Raw genomic sequence first — 12,077 nt, 5'->3', positions numbered from 1 at the left:
CGAGCGACTAAGAATTTTCATTGACTGTGGGTCCGCATTCGGTTCCTTTTGCTGTTAGTGTTGTTGTTTTTCCTTTGTGGTGCTGATCTAGTGATACTAGGGCTATTGTGTCTGCACGAGTGTATCTCCAAAAAAAGTATCTCACCGAGTTGCACTTTGTATTCGAAACGGGACGGAAGAAGGACCAATCTACTCGCTGGCCACCGACTAGGACCTCGACAAGTCTGGGAAATTTGCTACCTGAGCGCCACCTGAGTATCCATAATTTTCACAAGGTACCAGGACTACCAGGGGGAGCATCCTGCCTTGGACGTTCACCAGCTTTTCTTCATGATTTCCCGTTTTTTTTTGCTTCAGTTTTTCTGTGAAAAGTCAGCACCTACTTTTGTGATTTCAAGTGTTCCTGAATCTGAGATTCCTGAACAACTTTCACATTTCCCCCAGAGCCAGGACGAGTTTTCATCGTACATGCTTATGCGGCGGCAGCGAGCTGACACGGTTCGTTTGTAACGTTTAGTTTTCCTACGGTTGTGGAAATTTTAATTAGCATCCGGTCATAGTGAAATGGAGGCTGCCGCTTTTCCCGTGTTTCGTGTGTACGTTATCCAAAGTAATTTTGCCGTGCTGTGATCGTGTTTGGCTGATTTTCGTTTTGTTTTCCCGGAATTCCCGAGCAGCGCCAGGTTTCCATCTAATTTTGCTTTTCCAGCCTGAATCGAGCCAGTATCGAGCCAGAATCGAAGATTTCAGCGTAGTTTCTAGTGTAGTGGGACTGGGTGATTTGTTGCGTTTTTTTAGTTGTTTCTGTGTTGTGTGTTGCGCGGGGTGGTTTCCAGCTTGGAGTCGTGGAGTCAAAGTCAATTCAAAAATAGTACAAGTAGTTCACGACGAGTACATACTGTCCGCAGATGAAAATCCAAGAGGAAAATCCGTGATTTGTTTAATCGCAGGACCGTGCCGTCTCGGACCAAGCGAGTGTTGGCTGGAAAATATTTTTAGCGTCGCTGGTAGACCGACTCCCATTCAGCTGGAACAGTTTCGATCGGATTTTTTGGATTAATGATGCACAACGGATCCAAGATTTGTATTCGGATACAGCTGGGAAATTGTGTTGAAGGTAAATTTCATTTGGTTTACGTCCGTTTAATTGACTTTTTTTTGCGAGTGTTCATTGATTTCTATAAATTTTCACTGGTTAACTGTTGGGAAATTCGATTAATTATTAGTAAATACAGAGGCTGATATCTGAAGGAAGAATGATTACTTTTTCTGCTTTTTGTTTAGTTTTTTCTAATTAAGTCAGAAAATATAAAAGACAAATCCTTTGCACTCAATGTGACTTTTTTTTAAGTTAGCTCCATAGGTTCTACCCCTCATTTGCCTCCCGCCTTCCTTCTTCGACTAAATCCTTTTGAAATCTAATCACTAATTGTGTAGTAAGTTTGAAATTTCAATCGTTCCTTCAGGGATTCATTTAGTCATGGGATCATGGGCTAATCTGGGTTGCGATTACACTGACTTCAAGCAGTTTTCTCATGTGTCTACTTTGTGTGTGAAGAAATGTGAGCCTTTATAGTATGAAAATGATTCTTTGGTTAACTAATCTTCCACTGCCTTACGTAGTAATCATATGCGTTGTAATTAACATGCATTAGCAAACCTTTCTAAGAGTTGGGTCAACTTGCCATGCTTGTTATACAAATCTCCATTCTCAAGGGAAAGAAAGCAAAAGTTTCCCAAAGTAAACCTAGAGAGTTTGACACTGAGTAGATTCTCCCAATCTATTACAAAATTTTACCGTCATCACCTACCACCTACCCTATCAAAAGATAGCTAAATTTGTAAATAAACACAAAATAGTAACGGCTCAACCGAACGTTTGGATTGATAAGGTAGATAAGTAGGTATCAGTGGTCGCTCCGAGGAACCCAATTAGCGCTGTGGTGCGCCGTTTTGATGCCACGAACTCCTAAGACCGTGACTGCTATTATGAAAACTAGGAGGCAGAATCCAGTTGGCTCATATCTTCAAAGCCAGCCCGTATCGAAGGAAAGCAGCTCTCCCATCCTGCAGCTGGAAATTTCGCTGAGGTCACCAAAGAATGGTTTAACCAGTGTCCGTAGCCGAATTCTAGCTAGAACTCGGTAATCGCAAAGGAAGTGACTGAGGGTTTCCCCCTCTTCTCCACAGCTTCGGCAATGCGAATTATAGGGTATGTCGAGCCTGGGGGCATGGTCCTCTATGGGTCAGTGTCCAATATATACCGCCGAAATTTTGTATGCATTTGCACGCATCTGGCACAGGAGCTCTCGTGATCCAGTTTTGTTATAAGGTGGCCAAATATTCCTTGACTTGGCACAGGTTTTAAGCCTTCGCTATTAAGACCTAACGCAGTAGATTCTGCACTTGACAGTCGTTAGGGAGATACCGACTGTGCCCACCGAAGGACTGCCAACAACAGAGCTCCGCCTGGTCAACCCGCCAGCCCGTTCATTCCTCTCTGTGTTCCTATGCCCAGCAACCCAGAGGATGCTCAGTCTGTTCAACACTTTTCTGTACTGCCCCACCCAGAAGGATGTCTTCGCTGAGGAGAAGGGCTTAATGGCTGCTTGGCTGTCGGTCAGAATGGTTATGTTACGCGTGGGGTTCGGATCATGCTCCAGTCATCGACAGGCTTCCAGTACAGCCAGTACTTCCACTTGGAATGCACTGGCGAAACCTGGGAGACAATGTGACCCGGATACACTATGTGTATTCGAGAAAAGCCTCGTACCGACTGCACAGACCATCATTGATTCATCGGTGAAGAATACTGTGTCATAACCTTGCAACATGTCGCCGTCCTCTTTGGACCACATAATCCTCCGAGCTTTTACCTCGGTGTAGCACGTGACTGTGGCTTTATGCTATTGGTAGCTTTCTCAAAATCAATGAAGAGCAGGTGCAAAGATCCGAAGTCGACGCACTGTTCCAAAATGATCCGTAGGCCACATCAACGGTCGATACAAGAGGATCTGGAGCTGAAACCAGTCTGCTCCCTGCCGATCAAACTTTCGAAATATTCTTTGATTGTTCCAGGATTATTTTAGCTAAGCCTTTGCGACGGCAGGAAGCACGCAGATGTCCCTCCAACCGTCACATTCAAAACGGATGCCCTTTTTTGGAATCTGCACGACCAGCTCGACCAGTAGGATAGCTTATTTTTTCGAATAGGTTTACCTTTAAGTTGACTATAGTCAACCCGAAACCTCATTTCGATCATCCCCAACTATTGAGTCATTATAAATGATATTCAGCGTGGGTCTTAAAATCGTGGAGCCTTTCAACAGTAAACTGCTGGAAAATAGGAGTTTGTTAGCTCAGGCTATTGTTAGGCCCATTGTACATTCTGCAAAGAGTGTCTATTCAACGGCCTCTCGCCTAAGGCGACAGATAAGAAATGTGCAGAATCTCTATTGAAGAAAACCGTACCAAGGTGTTTTCGTTTGAGGTCTGAGGAGGTTGTTTAAGGAGCGTGTGTGTGCGTGAATGGTGGGGGAGAAGCTTCAGCTTCTGACCACTCAGGCCGTGTTGGCCCATTGTACTCGCCACCCTCGTCTTTCGGAATATTCCGGATTCGTTAACGTATCGCAGGATTTCCGTTAGTGGATGTGATGCTACCCGTCGCAACTGGCGAACATTGGCACCAAAGATTTGATGCCTGATGCGTCCATAGGTGAGGTATTCCTATAGGAAATACTCGGTGGATTCCGCTTCTTCATTACAGGAGGACACATATCGTCTTAAGTAATTCCTATTCTGAACATATGCCCAGCTAGTGAATTATAGCCTCTCAGCATGCCCACAATACATCTGCAAGTCATCTTGCTTTTCGACAGGATAAACTTTGCGGTACATATGTTCGGTTCTGGCAGGAAGAGTTTGGTGTGCCGAGCAGAATTTAGGGTCTGTCACCTGTCATTGTGGGAAGCTAGTTCCCAGTTGTTGAAAACAGACTTAGCCAATGCTACTGATACTCCAATTGCTGGTTCCGGTCCCGGCGTAGGGACGATTGACCCCTCTTTCGCTAAAGCGTTCGAGATTTCATTTCCCTCTACGCCACAGTGACCATGTACCCAGAGTAGTTCCACCGTATTGAATCTAGAGATAGAGTTCAAACGGTTTCTGCATTCCTTAACGATTTGCGAGGACTACTCGACGCCCTCAATACAGCTTGGCAATCGTCAATCACCCAGTTTGCCGCCCTTAGGATCGCATAAACTTCAGCTTGAAAAACCGTTGCATATTGTCCCAAAGGAAAAGCACACTTGTCGTTCTTATTCGAGAGGTAGACTCCGACTCCAGAACCCTCTTCTGTTTTTAAGCCATTGGTGTAGAAGATTTCCGTATATCCCGCCACGCATTCCTCTGGGAATTCCCAGTTCTCTCTACTCCTCAGGATAACCTAATATCTTCTACTAAAGAGATCTAGCTCCCCTTGCACTACTTGCGTGTTCAAGGGATTGCAAGAACCGTCAACTCACCCCCTGCCACTTCTCTCACCCGTTCTCCTGGGTTGTGTACTTCCAGGAGGGTCTGTACTGAATTCAGTGTGGAGCTCGTGAAAGTACCGTCGGGTTTTCTAAGAGAGTCTAACTTGGGGGACTCTTTGGGGGCTCTGCACAGCCTTCAAGTCTCTCTTTCGCTTTCCAGTTCCTCACAGTACGCTCTAAAGGAGTCTCGTTTCGAACACCTAACGAGCTTCTTATATTCACGTTGTGGGTTCCTGAAATTTAACCAATCTTCGCTCTTATTACTTTTGCAAGCCCGATTCAGAAGTCGCCTGGTTGATTTCCTGAGTTTTTGCAGTTCCCGGTTCCACCAAGGAACCGTTTTATCGCTTTGGCCTCGGGAAATAGGACAAACCTTTTCATAGCACTCTAAAAGTGTGCAGTTCAGAGTTTTCACGTCATCTTCCAGCGCCAAAGGAGTCTTTATTCGCCTAGAGAACTGTACTTTATTGAACTTTGTCCAATCCGTTTTCCTAGGGTTCTGTCTTTGTGCTGCAGACTGTTCGCCAGCAATAGTCAGATTGAATTCTAGATATCGGTGATCTGACAGTGAGACCTCGTCTAGCACTCGCCAGGGTGTAATCAACTCTAACACTTTTAAGGTACAGATTGTTAGGTCAATTGCTTCGCTTCTTCTCGGTCCCACGAATGTAGGGGCGCATCCTACGTTTGCAGTCATAAAACCATCTGAAATGATGAAATCAAATAGCTTCTCTCCTCTTGCATTGCATTTGCTACTGCCCCAACAAATATGTTGAGCATTCGCATCGCAACCTATTAAGAGTTCGTGACCACTTGATTCTGCATACGCCACCTGCCTAAGCTCTTGCGTCGGGGGAGGATACAATCATAAGGTAAATAAGCGGAGGCAACTATGATGTTTTTCCTCTCGCCATTTATCTGGTATTGTATGATGACCGTACCTAAGTCCTGGAACCAGTACTTTCTCAACATAGTTGCCTCTAACCGTCTTGACATCAGGACCCAAGCTCTCGGTCTTATGGATATTTCATTGTAGAAGATCCTAGCTCCCTTTACTGATCCAATGTCACAGATTCTATTAAATTGAACCCACGGCTCTTTCACCAGAGAGATGTAGGAGAAATCATGCAGTTTTGTCATACTCGCTGTCAACAGGTAGCAGGGATCTTTGGCATACTGCAGGTTGAATTGATCAATCTTTATGTTCTTCGACATAAACTTAGTCTATTGTATTATGGAAAACAGTTAGAAGTGTATGCGGCAGTCTGCGTGTGACGGGGTTTCCTCCACACGGTACCGCCAGAGAGACGATCCACTCGTGTTTGATATCTCTGAGAAAAGTCGCACTTGGAAGTACCGCAGTTCCCATATCCTCATCCATGAAAAATCTCATCTCATCCCGCAGAGCATTCATCTGTTTTCCACTTAGTACCGATTACTGGAACTGGCATTAAGTCAGTTCCGTTCACGTCTCAGGCTTCCGTTTCTTCCGCTTGTTCTTTGGCAGGTGTAGAAGAAGTACTAGCACTCTGTAGTCTATTCACTAGTGCGAGCCCCCATGCGGGGGTTCCTCCCCTGTATGTACTATCATCCACGCACAGTTCCATTGTGAGAGATCGCACCAAAAATTCTGCGATTTGCGCTATATTGTGTGAGTCGAAGACCATCATTCTTCTTCGCTCTCAAAATGGAGGTGATGCCCTACAGTTTCCTGATATGATTGAATTTCAGTCTATCTAGGAAAAAGTGGAGCACCATATGGTGAATTTCCCTGAGCGCATTGAGATTCTTTTGGCCCAGTTCAAATACCAAGTTGAAACCCTTCACTTTTGTAGATTTGTCCTTCCTATTATTCATGAATTTTAGCCTCCAGTGCACGGGTTCTGTTCACCCAGCATGCGGATGATGTCCTCTGCCTTCCTCCGAGGGTCCGGTAGCCAACATCCGGCATGTTCTGTCCTGCGCAGCACAGGGTTCCCAATAGTGAACTTGGTCCGACCGCCAGAACTCAAAGTCGGGATTACCGGCTGGAGCCACTTTAAGGTAGCCTCATCAGTACACTCCAAATGGAGACGCCCATTGCGAAAGCCTTGATTGTTAAATCTTGGCTTCGTTCTAGGCTCCAGCATTTTTTTTCCACAGGCATTCAAGGAGGATGGTAAATTGTTCTTTTGACATTTTGGCATGCTTGTAGGAAACTCCCACGGCAGCAGTTAGAACAGAGGCTGCAGCTTGCGCATACGTCCTTTTCCTTCCCGCCTTCGTGTCCGTATTCCTATGGGAGGGACCAGCTTCATTGAGATGTCTCCCGCTGATTTGATCACCTCCCGAAACACCGGTCCTAATCCCCGCGAGACGCGTGGATGTAAGCCCTGCTGTGGAGCACAATAAAGCATTGGTCACAGCAGATGTGTTGGTCTTACGTTTCTTGCGCTCATTACCGCTGACAGAAGAGTCTGGTGCGTCAAGCGTGGATCTTACCGGGGTTTCCAGTTCATCCCCACCTTCTACCGAAGATTCCGCTTCCTTGCGTGCGATTTTCTGGACGTTACCACACCTAGTGGTAGAGCCACATCCATGTCCTCATTCCCAAGGTGCTTCATCTTCCTTTGCAGTGCTCTTTTCTGCCGCTGGTTTGGGGTCTTTCCAGGTTCACGGTGTCCGGGTCGCTTGGATCCATTTTCACATACTGGGGTTAAACCAGTAGCGTCCACGTCACCAGCTTCCCGTTCTTCCGCCCTTCCCGGTAAGGGTGAAGGAGAAGGTTCTGACAGGCAGGATTCAGCCTGTAGTCCCCCCTCCTTAGTGGCTGAAGTTCTCTTCTGCCGAGCCTTCCTCTTCCGTTTTTTCTGGCTAACTTCGCCTTAGGCACTAAATGTAAGCTTTCCGCTGAGTCGGAAAGCATGCCTTCTACAGATTTATCTTTAGGGGGTATGAATGTGGTGAGGCCTCCAAAATCTTTAGTTTCTCTATACCAGACATGGTGGCAACTATGCTTTTGTTTGTGGATGAGATGAACAAATTCTTAGCCTTAAGCTGCGCACGGGTGCTTCTTTTCCCATAGGCTCTTCTTAGACGCGATCCCAAGGATAACAAAGTGGTGACCGTTCACCAAAATATTCGACGTTTTGATTTAAATATAAAACTATGTAATTATTTTTTCATAGCACATAGAGAGAATATAAAGATTAATTAGGCAGCGGCGTATCAAGCGGGGTCTCCTGAATAATTCAATTATGGATTTATTTTCTGTTCACTAGCAACTTCTGCTTACCAATAGGGATTTCTGCAATTATTCAACGCAGTTTGTATTTAGATCGCATGTAATTAATACGAATACTTCGAGGATTTCCGAGTAAAGTTCTCATTCCCATCTCCATTCACAGCGCTCATTTCTGGTAAAAACTAGCCTCAGGTCAAGGTTAGATAGCTTGTGTAGCCGTAGCTGTTCGATAGATTGAATAATTTTCCTTTTGAATTTAAATCCGATCAGCTTTTCAATCTTAACACGGTAGATCCGAATAGAAGGGAAGATGTGTAGAAAAAGGATATGCTAGTTTACGGGGGATGCGATTATATATATTTGTGTGTACACAACATACTGAATGAAAACTATGGAATTGTGTGAAAATCTTGAATGGTATGGATAATTTCTAATGTAGACCATTGGATATCCCTGTCCTAAGCAACCAACTCGAACGTCCTGAATTCTCCTTCCCTTTAAAAAACCAACAACAAAAATGAATCCCTAGTGTCTGCCATCACAAACTTATGTTCTCGACCGTGTCTGCACGCACTTGGTGCAGTATCTTTAGCGAATTATCCAAGATTATAGTACATTCGGGCGAGCTGGCAACAGAGCGAATCTGTTTCATGTTATCCGCCTTTTTCTCCTATTTGGAATGCTATTTATAATCAATTCAGCAATAGAAATCGCGTTCGCTTCAAGCCCGAGATCACTTGATTTATTGATTTTATTTTTGCCAACGTTTAGCTGATTGGAATTGCTCGAATTCCTTTTCGCCATTGAGTTGATTTCAGCTAATTCCTTTGTTCCAGAAATAAATACTTTTAATTCGTCTGAAGGTTTGATAAGTACTACATTCCTTGGATTGAAGGATTCCAGAACACGGACTGAATTCGAAATCTGACTGAATTAATATCTCAGAAATGGTTGACTCTTCTGAAAATTCTATGCATGCTGGTCTAATCTTTCCAACACACTTTACTTCCGGAAAACTTTAGGGAAAGTTTGAAATATGGTTGAAACTTAATTCCAAGAATTTGTGAGGGTATCCATCCCTCCTTTTGTCCCTGCTGTTTGCGAAAAAATCTGGACCGATATTTGAAGCCAATATCAGGATTTTAACTCCTTTGGACGTTTTGAAAGATAAGCGAATCAACAGCTTTCGGGATGAATATGATCCTTTCATCACCGAGAGAAAGGACTATCTATATCGACCCAGGGTGGATGAAAAACTGAAAGGAAAATTCTCGTAGAGCCCATTATTCATAAGTCAGGGTCACTAAATGACATCCCCTGGTATGTGAACATACTCAATGTCAAAGAAACTGAAAGCGGGACCGGTCTTTGAAGTTAATCCAAACATCCGCCTTTGATTTGATAACAACCCGGCGATACATTATAGGGTCATGTCTGGAATACCAGTTCAGAGCTAATTCCTTGAGGCGCTAACTAGCCAAATGACATGGGTAATTTGAGGTTTACATGAAAAATTCTGCTGGAAACATGTGTACGTTCGGAGCAAATGGACGATGTGATTTAGACAGCAGTTTCCATGTAAACCACAAATTACACAAGGACATTACTCACTGTTATCGTTTCAACACTTCATTATAAAGTAAACATTTCCGTAATGTTCATTTGCAATGCAAAACTGATTTATGTGTAAAGCGGAAGCATTTAATGTTTTATTGTGTTTTCTCCGGTGCGTGTCTAAAGTGGAATTTCCTCTGAGTTTCTCGATGACGGTGACGTGCACATGGTAATATGTGGAAGTCTAATATTGCACTTTGCATCTCGTTTGGGGATGTAGGTACCCCCCTATGTATGTTATCGACGGAAAGTTTGATCAATATCTAATGAACTGAAAAGAATCTGTTCAAAAGCCTTGAAGTCTAGATGTTTGCAATTTTCTTAATGTGGCGACAGATGTAAGGTTATTCCAGTATTATGCAGAATGAGCTCAGCTGAGGGGATATACTTTTATACAGATCTAGGTCTCAAGGACATTTACAGATTATAACATGTCTCCACAATAGGAGGCCTTCCATTCCCGTCGCTCTCTATTCCTTTCATTCGAATTTTTTTTGGTAGAATTGTGTTGGACTCCCATAACGAGACTGTTAACTAAATACCTCCCTATCGCCAAAGAACTAGCCTGGAACCGCTTGTCATATTACTTCGGGCTAGCCCTTAAGTTCTCCCACTTTGCGGAGCCTTAAAATCAGGCAATTCATTTCACAAACGGGAGAGAAGAGGAGGAAGGTAACTATTAGTTCCAGGAACTCCCTGGCATCCAGACCCTGCGCCGGTCGAGCTCTATCATCTAACCTACAAGAAAAACTCGATGGTAATGCGCAACACCACGGAACACATCATCCTTAACTTTTCACCGATAATATTCTCTGCAGAGAACTCCTCTGTGTTTGAATGAAGTTGTTCCATCCCAACTTCCACAAAAAAGGTGTGATCGACGTCGTCCACAATCACATTGCAAAGCTCCCAAGCAGGAAATCGATGCTTCCCAATCATGTGCAGGCAAAACTGAAAACCTCGACGCCCAATAAGGAGCTGGGTAAGGAAATAGTCAACCTCACCATGCGTCCGATTCAGCCATGCACCTAAGTTGTCATTCAGCTGAGCAGTCCTTCTGCATCTTGTTCCATTTTACCAAGAAAGTTGCCACTCATTTAGTGTACGTTACCGTTTTCCACGAACTACCACGTCCCTTCCATCTGTATATTGCTTCACATTTTGCTACCGTAACGGGATTCACTCCCACAATCACTATCAGAGTGAGGAGTCCTAAGTCCGCATCCATTCAATGTCGGACCGGACCAAATGGAGAGCAATTTTCTCTTTCTCTTTATGGTCCACGGACTCCTCTTTTTGAGTTAACACCCAAAGTTCAAAAAACCTGCGAGTCGCTTCGGTCACGCTGCTCCCAGCGCAGAGATGAGGCAGCGTCTGATGAGTTGTCTCTGCCCTGGTACGAAACCGTAGCCGTCTTCGTCCCTCTTGTCATTTTTAGGTTTTAACTCAAAAAGAGGAGTTCGTGGACCATAAAGAGTGGGAGCAAGTTGCTCTTCACTTTGTCCGGTTCGCCATTAAATTGATGCGGATATAGGACTCCTCAATCCCTAAAAAAAATTCACTATCAGAGGTTCAGAGATAGCGCGGTAGGCAGACGCCACCCGCAAAGCTTGACGCAAGGCACTTACGAGGTATTGCCAAGAGCATCAACCCTTACTTCCGCGTCGTAGAGCAGAATAAAATGCACCGCACTCATTAAAAAACATCGCCTGCTGCATGTATAACCCCCAATGTTTGCTATTAGCCGGCTTAAAACTGAAACTTCAGCTTCAGTCTCTGAGCCAAACGTCAGTCCAAAGTACTTAACTGTTGGTTTTGACCTGATTGTAGACTGTGGAACGCAGGGTCGTGATTTTTTTCTAATCTGGACGACTACTTCGAATTTCTCCAGCGCAATCCAGAAACCATGAGCAGTCATTCATCCGCTTACCCTTCACATGCGCATCCGGTAACAAGCGCTGCAATGTCATTTGCCTAACCGATCAGGCGCTACTCTTCTGGCATGTCGAGTCCTAGCAGGCTATCATAGGAAGAATTCCAGAGGTCCGGTCATAGAATGGATCCCTGCTCTACCCTCAACGTGACCATTCTCCTCTGATCTTCTAGCGCCTCATAGAGCAGGGAGCGGTTTCTTAGGTAATCCCTCTATATCCGTAAGATATGGTTCGCTATGTGGAAAGTATTATCTAGTGTGCCTAGAATGTCTTCCTATCTTACGGAATTAAAGGCAATTCTAACATCAAGCGCTACGAGGAGCAGTAGCCGCCACACCCGACGGCTCTGTGTCTCCGCTCGATGAACTGCATCGACGATTTGCATGACCGTATTCACTGTAGAGTCCCTTCTCTAAAACCGAACAGCCGTGGAGATAAGTCTCCGGATGCACAGGTATCGTTTCTCGAGCACTTTACAAGTGGATGGTATGCAATTCAGGGTCGCCTTTCCCTTTGCTGATCAACGCAAACGTCACAACCTTCCATAATAATAATAATCGTTGGCGCAACAATCCAATTGGTCTCGTTCACAGCTAAGTCGACTAGTATCCGAAGTCAAATGACGAAAAACGAAATTTGAACCGCGACCTTTTGTTATGACTGCCCAGCACCCTAACCATCTGAGCCATCCGAAGCTTCCATCGGGAAGGAAAAAAACCGTGGAATACGCAGGGAATAGTGTCCGCATAATATAGTCCATCTCATCATCATCAG

General features: G+C 44.6%; 1 protein-coding gene across 4 annotated transcripts in view; it reads left to right on the top strand.

The window, feature by feature from the left end:
• Window positions 1–12,077, top strand: part of LOC119653747 (voltage-dependent T-type calcium channel subunit alpha-1G) — a 254,747-nt gene continuing 242,670 nt past the window's right edge. For all 4 annotated transcript variants that reach the window (XM_038058675.1, XM_038058673.1, XM_038058676.1 and 1 more), the window contains exon 1: window positions 1–1,117. The gene's annotated coding sequence lies outside the window, so the exon portion shown is untranslated. The remainder of the gene's footprint in view (window positions 1,118–12,077) is intronic.

This window comes from Hermetia illucens, chromosome 4, assembly GCF_905115235.1.
Source record: "Hermetia illucens chromosome 4, iHerIll2.2.curated.20191125, whole genome shotgun sequence".
In the NCBI taxonomy this organism is placed as follows: Eukaryota; Metazoa; Arthropoda; class Insecta; order Diptera; family Stratiomyidae; genus Hermetia; species Hermetia illucens.
Note: the sequence above shows the minus strand (reverse complement) of the source record. Positions and strands in the feature narration are given on the sequence as shown.